Below are 13,845 nucleotides of genomic sequence, written 5' to 3'. Positions count from 1 at the left end.
CTGTAAATTGAGCCTGCACCCCAGGCATATGCCCTGACTGGGAATTGAACAGTGACCTCCTAGTTCATAGGTTAATTCTCAACCACTGAGCCACACCAGCCAAGATAAATAGATATTTTTGAAATGGGAAGTTCAGTGAGTTTTGACAAATGTATACATTTTTATAACCACCACCACAATCAATATATATTACATCTCTATGAGGCCTCTCCCCAAAATCTCTCATGTCCCTTTATAATTAACTAGAGGCCTGATGCATGAAATTCATGCAAGAGTAGGCCTTCCTTCCCTTGGTTCCCGGCACTGGCTTCCCTCTAGCACCCGGAACTCGGGCTTCCCTCCGGCTGTTGGCAGGCACTGGCTTCATCCGGAAGGTCCTCCGGAAGGACATCCAGTCTAATTAGCATATTATACTTTTATTATTATAGATAGCTACTCCATCTCCCCAAACTCTAGACCTAGGCAGCCATTGATTTTATTCTCTCATTTCAGATTTTTTTCCTTAAAATTGTATGTAAATACAATTTATACTCTTTTGTGTCTGGCTTATTTCATTCATATCAATTTTAAAATTCATTCATGCTATTGCATATATCAATAGTTCTCTCTCTTTCTCCTTCTCTCTGTAGCATTTTATACTATGAATGTACTATAATCTGTTCATCCATTTATCTGTTTAAGGGCATATGGGTTGTTTTCAGTTTGAGAATATTATGAATAAAGCTGCTATGAACATTTGTTTATAAGTTCTTTTGCTATTGTGTTTTCCCCCACTGACTTTTACATAAATTTATATATGCTTGAAATACTTCATAGAAGTATAAGAGGGGATAAACATGATAGAGTTACAACTCCCTTGCTCTGGTTGTTTTAGCATTTCTTCTCTGTTTCTAAAGATGGCATGATGTTATCCCTTAGGTATTGGGAATGTGGCAGTGTGCAATTTGTTTGGTAGTTACTGTGTTAGTTACCCAGGACACATGGGAGAGGCTAAGTATTTTTGGTGGTTGTTCTACTTCTTTTTTACTCATCTCCCTCCTCTGTGACATGGTTGGTAATGTCATGCCTGAGTGGAGGGAGGAGGGTAGACTGTACTCAGTGCTTCCTTGAAGATCACATTTTAATATTTCTCACCGGGGGATTTTTCTGCTCTTCCTCTCTTCTGTACTCAGCTTTAGCTCCTATTACAAGCTTTTCCTTATTGATCCCTTGGTGTTTCCTTAGCCATTAGCCTCCTCAGTAAAGCTCTACTGGGAAAAGAGGCCAGAAGAATCAGCTGTAACAGTGTAGGGTTACACATTTCAAACCTTTGTTTTTACCTTGACACACAGAATATGTGAGATCAGACTATAGTTCACATAAGAAATGGGAATCAATGGATCAATGATTTACTTGCTCTCCATATTCTGGTGAAATTCCAACCTTTTTTCAAACTCGGGTTCCCCTTCATTTAGTTCCTTTGTGCCTTTATAATCACTTGAGTTCTTAGCTTCTGGCTGTCATGTCACCCTGAAATGCCTCCCCTCAGTATTCGAAATCTCAGACACAGTGATGTTCTTGGAAACTATTCAAACCTCCTGAAAAATAAACCCTGAGAAAGACCAGCAGATAGAGCAGCATTCAGACTTTCAGATGTTTGTTAGGAGAGATTCTGAGCGTTCAGACAAGTGTATCACAGCAAGGTAGTAATTACTGAGCTCAACAGCCTATTGTTGGAATATTAAATTAAGGCCAAATAAGATACCTAACCAAACTGCCTCTTAAGTATAGTGACTCACAGGCCTAATTGATGTGAGAATCAAATAAATATTATGGAACTTCTTTAAGGGGAAGCGATTCCTTTGAATTTAAGTTTAATTTAATGGAATTTATTGAACCTCTTCAGAATTTCCCATAAATTGTCCAATAAAAAACATGAAGTCTTGAACAAGTTTAAATCATGTTTTAAAAACAGATGGTGAAACTCTTTCCCTTCCTGCCTACCACATGAGACAGGGAATGTAGTGCTGTAAATTCCTCTATAATTTTAGCTCTGAGACCTGGGTCTGGGGGAAAATGTCTAGGTAAAGTGTCCAAGCTGGCACCGAGCTGCCCAAAGCATACAAGGAGGTGGGCTTTTAGAGTTCTTATGGGGGTGCAGTTGAATGGTGGGACTTTATTATAACTCATTAAACACATCGGTCCCAGAGTGAATGTTCATTCAGTCAGCCTGTGATTTTGTTTTCCTTATGACAGAGTGTTGGTTTGGTGCTTCCTTTTTTAATTTTACTTACAGGTTGCTCTCTGGTATGCAGGGTCAGTTTAGAAGGGTTTTTAAACCTAACTATTAGACAATTCTGATGACTTCTGCCACTACAACTAGATCCCTTGAGAGGATTAGTGGAGGTCCTAGCATGACGTGAAGCATACCATATGGAGTATTTGGCATCACAGAAAAGAATTTGAATTTCTTCTCTGCTACATCTAGAGGTATGTTTTTGATTAAATTGTTAGCATGTCTCACTCTAAATGAGAGGATAAAAATATTTTACTTAAAGAAATGCTGTGTGATTAAAAGAAATAACGTATGCAAAGAGCTAGTGAGATAGTAAGTGCTCAAAATAGTTTACTTCTGCCACTCTATTTTTTCGAAGGCCACTTTCTAGCCTTTTCCTCTATGAAAATTATTACTTTGAGATTGAATGTGACTTTAAGTACATTCCAGAGGCAAATCTTTTTGCAAAAAGGTAATATCATTAAAGGTCTTGTAATTTTACAATTTTTATGTGCAAGGCACAACCCTCAAAACTACACATCATGCCCTAGCCAGTTTGGCTCAGTGGATAGAGTGTTGGCCTTCAGATTGAAAGGTCCATCAATGTGTCTCTCTCACATCGAAGTTTCTCTCTCTGTGTCTCTCTCCCTCTCTTCCACTCTCTCTAAAAAATCAATGGAAAAATATCCTCGGTGGGGATTAACAACAACAATAGAAACTATAAGTCAGTCCTAACCAGTTTGGCTCAGTGGATAGACCGTCGGCCTGTGGACTGAAGGGTCCCAGGTTCGATTCTGGTCAAGGGCATGTACCTTGGTTGTGGGCACATCCCCAATCAGGGGTGTGCAGGAGGCAGCTGATCAATGTTTCTCTCTCATCAATGTTTCTAACTCTCTATCCCTCTCCCTTCCTCTCTGTAAAAAATCAATAAAATATATTTAAAAAAATAAAAACAATAAAAACTATAAGTCATATGCTCTGACTGGTGTGCCTAAATGGTTAGAACACTGGCCCCAGCACTGATGAGTCACAGGTTCAATTCTAGATCAAGGACATGTACCTCGATTGCAGGTTTGATCCCAGGTCATTTCAGGGCATGTGTCGGAGGCAACTGATCAGTGTGTCTCTCTCACATCCATGTTTCTCTTTTTGTCTCTCTTCCTCCCTTTCTCCCTTCCACTTTCTCTAAAATTTAATGGGAAAAATGTCCTAAGGTGAGGATTAACAACAACAACAAAAGAACCCAACTAAACAAATATCAACAAAAACTACAAGTCATATGAAATGACAAGACAATATGAAAGAAAATAGAAAAAAAATCAGGCAACAGAAAGATATATACTGTCTTTAAATAGTGGAATAATCAGATGTAACACTTAAAATAACTATTCTTAATGAATCCTAGTAGATAAAAGACCAGGCTAAGGATTTTATGGAGCCTGATTCATTATTACAATTCCAAAACAGGTTATAAAATTGTAAAATAAAATATCTGAAATTGTGAACTCATGTGGGAATAAAAACAAATTAGCTACAGCAGCAGGAGAAAATAGTAGCTGGAAGATAGACCAGAATAAAATGATCTAGAATGAAACCCAGAGAAGCAAAAGAATATAGAAGATAGAAGAGAGAAACAAAGACATAGAGTATATAGTAAGAAGGTCTCACATGCATCCAACAGGAATCATAGAAAAAGAGAGAGAATAGTGCACATGCAATGAAGTAAGGCCTAAGAATTTTCCAAAACGAATTAAATACATAAATCCTTAATTTTAACCCTATACATTATATCCCTTGGCATTATCTGGTTTCCTGGGTGGCCATCGAGGGGGCCATCCTATATAATAAAAGGCTAATATGCAAATAGACTGAACAGCAGAATGACCAGTCGCTATGACATGCACTGACCACCAGGGGACAGATGCTCAATGCAGGAGCTGCCCCCTTGTGGTCAGTGTGCTTCTACAGGGGGAGTGCCGCTCAACCAGAAGCAGAGCTCATGGCTGGTGAGCACAGCGGCAATGGCGGGAGCCCCTCCTGCTTCTGTGGCAGCACTCAGTATGTTCGACTGCTGACAGGCCTAAACCATCAGTCAGACATCCCCCAAGGGCTTCCGGACTGCGAGAGGGCGCAGCCTGCTGGGGGACCACCCCACTCCTGAGTGCACGAATTTTGTGCACCGGGCCTCTAGTATAATATAATTTACTAGTGCTGGAGAATTAACTGCTCATGAGTTGGACTTAGAACAGTAAGAAATGGGAAGTATATGGGAAGATAAACCTCCCCTCTGTTCTTTCCTACATGGAGCACTCCTGGGTGTGGTTCATTTTTGCAACCTTGTAAAGAAGTTACATACCAGAAAGTAAACTCAGCTACTGAGCACCCTATTATGTCTCTTGCAGCTTGCTGTAACAGCCAGTATGGTAATGTAATTCATTACATTCCTTATGTATTTTCTTTCATGATTTCCCTTTTTTTTTCATATCCATACCACCCTGGTTTTGCACTTCTCAATGTAATGGCATTTTAATCCATGTCACGTTGTCTGCTTTCTCAAGCACCTAAGCTGAGGAACTCTATGAACCACAGGAAGTATAGATATAGATATAGATATAGATATAGATATAGATATATAGATATGTAGATATGTAGATATGTAGATATGTAGATATATAGATATATAGATATATAGATATATCTAAGTACATCATAGTATAAGTTCTGAAAACCAGGAAAGTATATTAAAGAAATAAAGACAGATTACCTTCAAAAGACCCACATTGTTACTTAAAACAGACTATGCAACAGAAACAATGGAAGCCAAAAAACAATTAAATATCTTTTACCTTGCTGAAAGGAAATACATAACAACCTAGGCTTTTATGAACAGCAGCAAAATAGAATTCTTTATGGACAATAAACATATTTTAGAAAACAACAGTAAGAAAATTAATCAATGACAGACCAACATTAAAGAAAATATAAAAGTTTATTTTCAGGTAGAAGAAACATGATCCTACATAGAAGTTTGGAAGTGAATGAAAAAATAAAGAGCAAAAAATTTGGTAAATATGTGGGCCAATTGCCCTAGCTGGTTTGGCTCAGTGAATAGAACATCAACCTTTGGACCAAGGGTCCAGGGTTCAATTCTGGTCAAGGGCATCGGGTGAGGATTAAAAAAATATCTAGACAAATCTATATAACTATTGTTTGTATAAAACACTATGTAAATACTGTTTATAAAGTAATGATAATAATATTTTGGTGATTTAAAATACATGTAAAATTTAAGATAGATTCTGGATAAATGGCAATAAAGTTTTCTATTGACTTTACATTGTCCAGGAATAGGGCAAAAGTACCTATTTTACTCTATAAAATAATGGATGTATATTATAATCCTTTGAGTCACTACTAAAATAATAGTAAACTAAGAAATATGGAGTATGATGGAAGAAACAATAAGAAGATATCAATATAAACAAAGGAAAGAAAGGAGAGGAAAATGTTATAGAACCTGTTTGGAAACAAAGAAAGTTTTATAAATGATAGTAGATTTTATCTGTTTAACAGTGACCTGATATAGGTAAATGAGTTCAATGCTCCAATTAAAATACAAAGATTGTTAAATAGATAAAACAAAAGCACCCCAACCATAAGCTATTTTTAAGAAATGCCTCTCAAATATAAGAGTGCAGATAAATGAAAACTATTGAAAAAGAAATACTGAAAATCATTAACCAAATACCATATTTTAGTTTTATAGACTAAAAACATTTCCAGAGAGAAAGCATATCATGATTAATAGTAATAAATATTTGACCTCACCCACAAGATGTAATAATTATAATTTATATTCTAAAATATAGCCTCAAATATATAAAATAAATGCTGACAGAAATAAAAGGAGACATAGCCACATATGCAATCATAGTGGAATATTTTAAGATACTGCTCTTGATAATTAACAAATTAAATGGATAAAATTAAGTTGTTCAAATAAGTCATGAATCAAGAAAATATTAAAAATGGAAATTATGAATCTTTTTAATTAAGTGATAATAAAAGAACATCTAAATATTATGAGATGTAGGTAAAACATAATTAAAGAGAAATTATAGTCTTAAATGGACATCTTGAAAAAGAGAATAAAACCTGCAAAGTAACAAGTTAAGTATCTATTGCTAAAAGTTAGGAAATGTATAACAAATTAAGTCTCAGGAAATGTGAAGGAAGAAAATAATAAAAAACAGAAGTTGTACACAGAATCAAACATACATTAGAGAGAATTTACAAAGAATAGACTGATGCTTTGAGAAGATGAATAAAATTGACAACACTGATCAAAATCATATGTATAGGAAAAGTCTAGAAAAAAAAGAGAGGGAAGGTACAAAAATCCCAGAAAAACAATAGGCACAAATAAACAATATCAGAAATAAAAATGGACATTATTAAATATTCTGTATACATTCAAAATAAAATAGCTATATACATAAAACCCTAATATGCAATTGACCGAACGGCAGAACAACCAGAACGACCAGAATGACCAGTCACTATGATGTGCACTGACCACCCCAATCACCATCGGGGCTTGCCAGCCAACCTTGTGGTCCCTCCCCCTGGCCAGCAGGCCCAGATCACCTGATGGGAAATGGGGAAAGGCAGGGTGGCAGCGAACTCGGGCAGCATCAGGTCAAGGTTGGTGAGGGCGGGGCTGGCTGCTGGCAGCCGGGGGAAGCCCAGGTCCTGGGTGCTGGTAGCCAGAGGGAACCCTGGGTCCCAGGTGCCAGCAGCTGGAGGGAAGCTGGTGCCGGCAGCTGGGGGAAGGAAGGCCTACCCTTGCACGAATTTCATGCACTGGGCCTCTAATAAAATATAAAACTGTTGTTAAGAACAATTAGATGCCAATATACTTAAAATAAAATGAAATGCACATATTCCTAGAAAATTATAACTTACTGAAATTGACACAAAAGATAAAATGTGTGTAAATGCTATAAATATTAAATACAGTGGGGCCTTGACTTACGAGTGTCCCGACTAACAAGTTTTTCCAGATACGAGCCCTCTCTCTGCCAATTTTTTGCTTTGAGTTGCGAGCTAAAATTCGGGTTACGAGCCAGCTTCAGATACCCCACCGCTAGTTGGCGCAGCGAACGTCACAGTGAACGCCACAACATCAGCCCAGCATCACGTGTCTCACTTGTTCACTTTAAGAGTTGACATACGAGTAATTTGAGTTACGAGCTCCGTCATGGAACGAATTAAACTCGTAAGTCAAGGCCCCACTGTATATTGACTCTTTAATTTAAAGCCTTCCTTACATAAGGAAGAATATGCTTTTATTGACTTTAGAGAGAGAAGAAGGGAGAGGGAGAGAAAAAAAAATCAATGTGAAAGAGAAACATCAATCTGTTGCCTCCCACACAGGCCCAATGGAGGGATCACACCCAAAATCTGTGATTGTGCCATGACCAGGAATCAAACCCACAACCTTTTGGTGTACAGGACAACACCCCAACCAACTGAGTCACATGGGCCAGGGCTCTACCAAATATTTTTAACAAGAAATAAAAAAAGCGTATATTGAATAGGAATATAAATTGTACAGCCACTTGGAAAACTACTATTTTCCACTTATGACCCATTAATTCTATTCTTAGATCAATAAACAACTTGTGACATCAAGTGACATGTAGCAAAGTGTTAAAATCCCCAACTGAAAATAACTCAGATATCAATCAACAGTAGATTAGATCAAGAAACTGTGAAATATTAGTACAAAGAAATGTTAGGCAGCAATGAAAATAAATGAATTATAGCTATTTATAGCAAACAACATGTATACTTTTTATGAACACAATGCTGAGAGAAAAATGTCCATTATAAAGAAATACTAGTATAGACTGTATGACTTCATTTACGTAACACTCAAATCAGGCAGAATTAAATTACAATGTTAGAATTCAGGATAGTGGACACTTTTGAGGACCCAGAAAGAGGAACTTTTTGTGGTGCTTACAATTTCCTGTTTCTTTGGCCGGGATAGCACTTATATTAGAATTTACTTTATGAAAATTTATTGAATGGTACCTTCTTTTTTTTGCACTTTTATGCATATGTATTAAAAGTCACAAAAAATTTAAAATACCACATTAGAAATAGTCTTAGGTGTCTTTCAAAATATACAATGGACACTTTTTGTTTCCTTGTAGTTTCCACATTTTATTTTCTCTTTGCTTGTAATTATAATTATTCAGCAAATGTGGCAACAAACAGAAATCTTTGTTAGAACTACTGACTCATGACTTACACAGATTATTTCTAATTCTCACCAGGTTTCTTCAGTTTAGAGTTATCACCATTTCATAAGTGAGGAAAGTTAGACTCAGAAAAAGCTGAGTGATTTCCTCAGAGCATTCTACAATACAAGGTGGGGTCTGAGTGGGCTATGGAAAAGTAAAACTACGAATACACACTGAAATGAGTCAGAAAGTAATAATGCATTCCTCCGGTTCACTATGGATGCCACGTTGCCAAAATGTACAACATGTTAAAAATAAATTGTGTATTTTTTATCTTTAGAAGTTCAGTTTGGGTCTGTTTTTAACAAAATCTTCCAGGTTTCCCTAATATCAAGCTTTCCTCTGCCTTCTTGAACGTATAAAGTACAATTAAAATAAATGTTTCAATACCCTTAACTACTAATTTTATCACTGGAGTCATTGCTTGGTCAGTTTCAATTGATTGTTCTTTCTCCTCATTAAGGGTGGTATCTTCCTGCTTCTTTGAATGCCTGGTAATTTTTATTGGACGTTAGTTTCCTTTTTGGGAACTAGATATTTTTTATTCCTACAAATATTTTTGGACTTTATTCCAGAATGCAGATAACTTGCTGGGAGGCATGATCCCTTCAAAGCTTGTGTGTAAGCTCTGTTAGTCATGACCAGAGTAGCCTTTCTTCTAAGTCGGATTTTGCCCAACTACTGAGGCAAAACCCTTCTGAGGATTCTACCAGGGACGATGAGGTTTTCCTATGCTGACTGTGGGAATACAAATAAATCCCATCCCTGTGGGAGCCTCAGAGATTTCCGCCTTCTTCTTGTGGGCGGTTGATTCCCTGGTCAGAGCTGGTTTCCTTACAGGCCTGCGCTGATGACTTAGTTCAAGACTCAGGAAGGACCCTCTCAGAGAGCTGGAGCTCTCTCCCTGTGGAGCCTTTCCTTCCCAGGGCTCTTCTAGCACTAGAAATTGTAGGGTCTCCGTCTCTCTGGACTCACAACTCTGTCCTCTCAACTCGGGAAGACCTTTTGGGTCTCTGCTTTGGAAAATTTTTCCGGGCAGTAAACTAAGCTAATCAGAGGAGTCACTTCTTCCGTCTCCCTCTCTCAGGCATAATCATTGTGTCAGTGTCTGAAAACCATCATTTCATGTATTTTGTAGTTTCTTTTGTCGTTTGCTTTTCTGTTTGTTTGTTTCAGGCAGCCATGTAAAGCCAGTGCTTGTTATTCTATTTGGGCCAGAGGCAGACCTACAATGTGTTTGCTTTCGTCTAATCTCCTTCTGTTTTCTACAAGTGAAATGAATCTAACACACGTGTCTGTGTCACACTTATTGGAATGGTATCAGAACTACCTCGAGGAGAATCTGAGGTGACAAGTCATAAGGTAAAAATTGAGTGTGCATTCACGCTCAACTATTTGAATCTTGTTTACACTACTCCCTGCTACTGTGGAGCTGGGAAGCTGGTTTCAGGAAGGAGTTAATCCTTCCAAGACATAGTGGATTGTCTCAACATTTCTTTTTTTCTTTTCACTGCAGAAACAGGCCCATTCATCATCCTTTTGGATCGAGGTTATACAAGGCCAAGCAGTTCCAACTTGCAAACGGATAAAGTTTGGCAAACCCAGTCCCATTTCCAGAACAGCATCTGAGCACTGTGCACCTGCCTGTACCTTCACTTGAACTCATACTTTGCCAAGTCCACTTTGTCAATCTCTGCTGGGCTGAGAGCCAGGACGAGGATGCCTTCAAACCCGAAGCCAGCCTCCTTGTTTGTGGAATCCCCTGAATGCACTTACTAGTACAGGTGTCACAACAGAGACCCACGTGGCCCTTAAGAGAATCTGATGGGTGAGCCCACACTTCCTTCGTTGTTTCTCTTCTCCCAGCTTCAGCATGCTTTCCACCCCTCTTTCAGTGTCCAGTGCTTTTGGCAGCTGCTTGTCTGACATTGTTCTTAGTTAAGTTGAGGTATAGCAAGTGGGGCTGGATTTATTAAGAAGAAAACTCTAGTTCCTGTTTGTATGTTACCTACTTAAAAAAATCTTTATTGTTGAAAGTATTACATATGTTCCCTCTTCCCCTCACTTGTCTTCTTCTAGTCTGCCCCCGCCCTACCCCCTACCCCAGGCCTTCACCACCCTATTGTCTATGTCCATGGGTTATATATATGCATATAAGTTCTTTGGTTGATCTCTTCCCTCCCACCCCCCCTCCCTCCCCACCTTCCCTCTGCAGTCTGTACCTACTTAATAGATCACCTTTACCAGGGAACACATTGCCTGAAACAAACTAAAGGGAGCATTTCTTTTTTTAAAAATATATTTTATTGATTTTTCACAGAGAGGAAGGAAGAGGGATAGAGAGTTAGAAACATCAATGAGAGAGGAACATTGATCAGCTGCCTCCTGCACACCTCCTACTGGGGATGTGCCCTCAACCAAGGTACATGCCCTTGGCCAGAATCGAACCTGGGAACTTTCAGTCCGTAGGCCGACGCTCTATCCACTGAGCCAAACCGGTTAGGGCAAGGGAGCATTTCTTAAAGAGGCCAAGAGGCAGATACAAATCCTTCCCACATCCCATTTTATCAGAGTATACGCCAACTCCACTCTTTCTACATCGAAGGCCAGTGTTATTCTTATCTGCAGTCTCTAAAGTCTGATCTGATATCCCACATACATTTCCTTTTTGGATCATATTTTAATTATCCACTTAAATTGTGGGCTTGCTCTGTGCTTGGCTTTGAGTAAGAGGTTTCACAAGTTCTTCAGAGATCATTAAGCTTCAAAGACAACTTGGCAAAGTGACTATGTTAATCCTTACTTTGTGGATAAGAACACTGACACTCCAAAGGTTTAGGGACTGTTGAAGTCCTCACAGTAAGCGATAGAGTCAAGAGTCTAACCTCCATCTAGTTTTTCCCACCAAACACAGTTTGGGGGCAAAACTAATTAATATGAAGATTCATAGGCTGTGTGCATTAAGCAGCCCACTTCTGCTCAGCAGGCCAGTTATGAGATCATGATAGTTACAAAGCACAGGATTATATACACAGTTTGCCATTAGATACATACACAGATCAAACCACGTTGTTCATGGTGCTTTGATCTTAAGCAGGGTAAGGTCTTTTCTGAATCCAGAGTAGATTGTGAGGCATGCTCCCTGGAGGTGAAAAAGGAGAGAGAGGTGATATTAGTAAATGTTTTAAAACTAGATGTGGAAAGAATATTTGATGATGTAACACAAAGCTTTATTACATTAAAAGTGTAGTTTGACTTAGGTAAAAATATGTCTACAAGATGACTGTGTTGTTCATTAATGCATTCAGCTTCCTTATTGAGCATATTCTATTTTTCCTGCATGAAGAAATCTAAGTGCTATGCTAATCTTAAGTTCCACTTGTCTTTTCATATTCATTATTTTGGAAGGTGATGTTTGCTAGGGATAAAGGAAGGAGGGGGAGTAGGGAGTAGTGTATATTTGCATGGGTTTTAGTTTAACCTCTATAGCAGTGTTCAGCTCAAGGAAATTCCTGTGGGGATATCTATAAGAAAATGTTGTAGGAAAATGGTAGATTTATGGACAAGGCCATGTTATATTTTTCTTAAGTTGAGGTGGGAAGGTAAAAAGCCCTATAAGTATTTTCCTCTTCTACATATTGCCCAGAAATTTACGCAAGTAATATGTTATGAAAGTAATTCAAATGAATCAGACATATCTCAGAATGATGACACCCCACCTTCCTATCCCTAATCTGCCTGTCAACTTTGCTTTCTTCCCTAGAGGTCACCTTGCTAACATTCCAGGCATTATTTTTCCTAGCAACTCATAAACCACACACACACACACACACACACACACACACACACCTGTTGCAACACATGTCAGTCAATCTTACTTCATTATTCATTAACAAGGCATCAACACAGTGTTGATTCATTCATACCTTTTACTGTAGAATCTAATTATGTATCTCTCAAAGAAAACTCTGGAGTTCTAATGATAAAAGCTCTTGGGAGATTGCCAGACAGTTCAGGCCTAGATTATTCAACGCATTTGCTTTTATAACTCAGTAGGTGATTTAACTGGTCACAGTATCTTATATCAGTTATGGCATTTGTCTTGTCCTTATATCTTAGTGATTTTCTAGCCTCCATGTCACTGCAGCTGATGTTGTTGATTCGGAGTAATTGAAAATATAGTTGTAGATATCATGGCTTACTGTGTTTATTGTTGTATTTTTCAACAGTGTGGACCATTTCTAGAAAGTGGCTGTGATGAAATGTACCAGAGCGGCTCAAACAGGGTCCTCAGCCCTTCCACTCTCCAGCTGTGTGACCCAGTTCTTTCTTGTGCTTATGCTCCAATCCTTAGACTCATCCTTGATTTTTCTTATCTTCTCACACTCCACACTCAGTACATCTGAAAATCCTCTGTCTCTACTTTCCATATATAAACCATTTTTACCTCCCCATGACCACTTCTTACCACCTTCATTTTTTGCTACTTTAATTCAGCTACATTGGTTATTTTTTATAGCCTTCTCTTTTTTGTTGTTGTTTAGCTTTTTTATTTGTATTATAGGAATTTCTAAATGCTTTATGAAATATTTTTTAAAATATATTTTATTGATTTTTTGAGACAAAAGGAGAGAGAGAGAGAGAGAGAGAGAGAGAGAACCATCCATCAGCTGCTTCCCGCAGGCCCCCTATTTGAAATGGAGACTGCAATCCAGGCATGTGCCTCTACCAGGAACCAAACTGGTGACCTCTCTGTACATGGGATGGGATGATGCTCAACCAACTGAGCCTCACCAGCCAGGGCTGAAGTATTTTTATGATGCTAATACTAAATTCCTTGTCAGAAAATTCTAACATCTGATTCATCTCTTCTTGAAATCTGTTGATAGTATTTCCTCATTCTGGTTGAGATTGTTTTCTGATTCTTGGTATGATGAGTGACATTTGGGTGTCTTGGGCATTTTGTATATCTACACTAATAAAAGAGAAACATGGTAATTAGAGTATAACCGCTACCCTTCCCATTGGCTAATCAGCATATCCTTATGCAAATCAACTGCCAACTAAGATGGCGGTTAACCACCAACAAAGATGGCGGCTAATTTGCATATGTCCAATGATGGGAGGCAAAAGGGGAAAGACTGAAGGATGGTGATGGGCAACCCAGGGGGCAGGCAAGAGCTAGGGGGTGGGCAAAGGCTGCCTTTCCCCACCCCCCAGCCAGTGATCGCCATTTGAAAGCCGGGCAACAAACCCGACCCCAGGGGCCGGGGTTGAGGG

Source organism: Myotis yumanensis, unplaced genomic scaffold (genome assembly GCF_028538775.1).
Source record: "Myotis yumanensis isolate MYYU_CA2020_CCGP unplaced genomic scaffold, mMyoYum1.0.hap1 SCAF_8, whole genome shotgun sequence".
NCBI lineage: Eukaryota > Metazoa > Chordata > Mammalia > Chiroptera > Vespertilionidae > Myotis > Myotis yumanensis.
The sequence above is the reverse complement of the archived record's forward strand: the minus strand, read 5'-3'. Positions refer to the sequence as shown.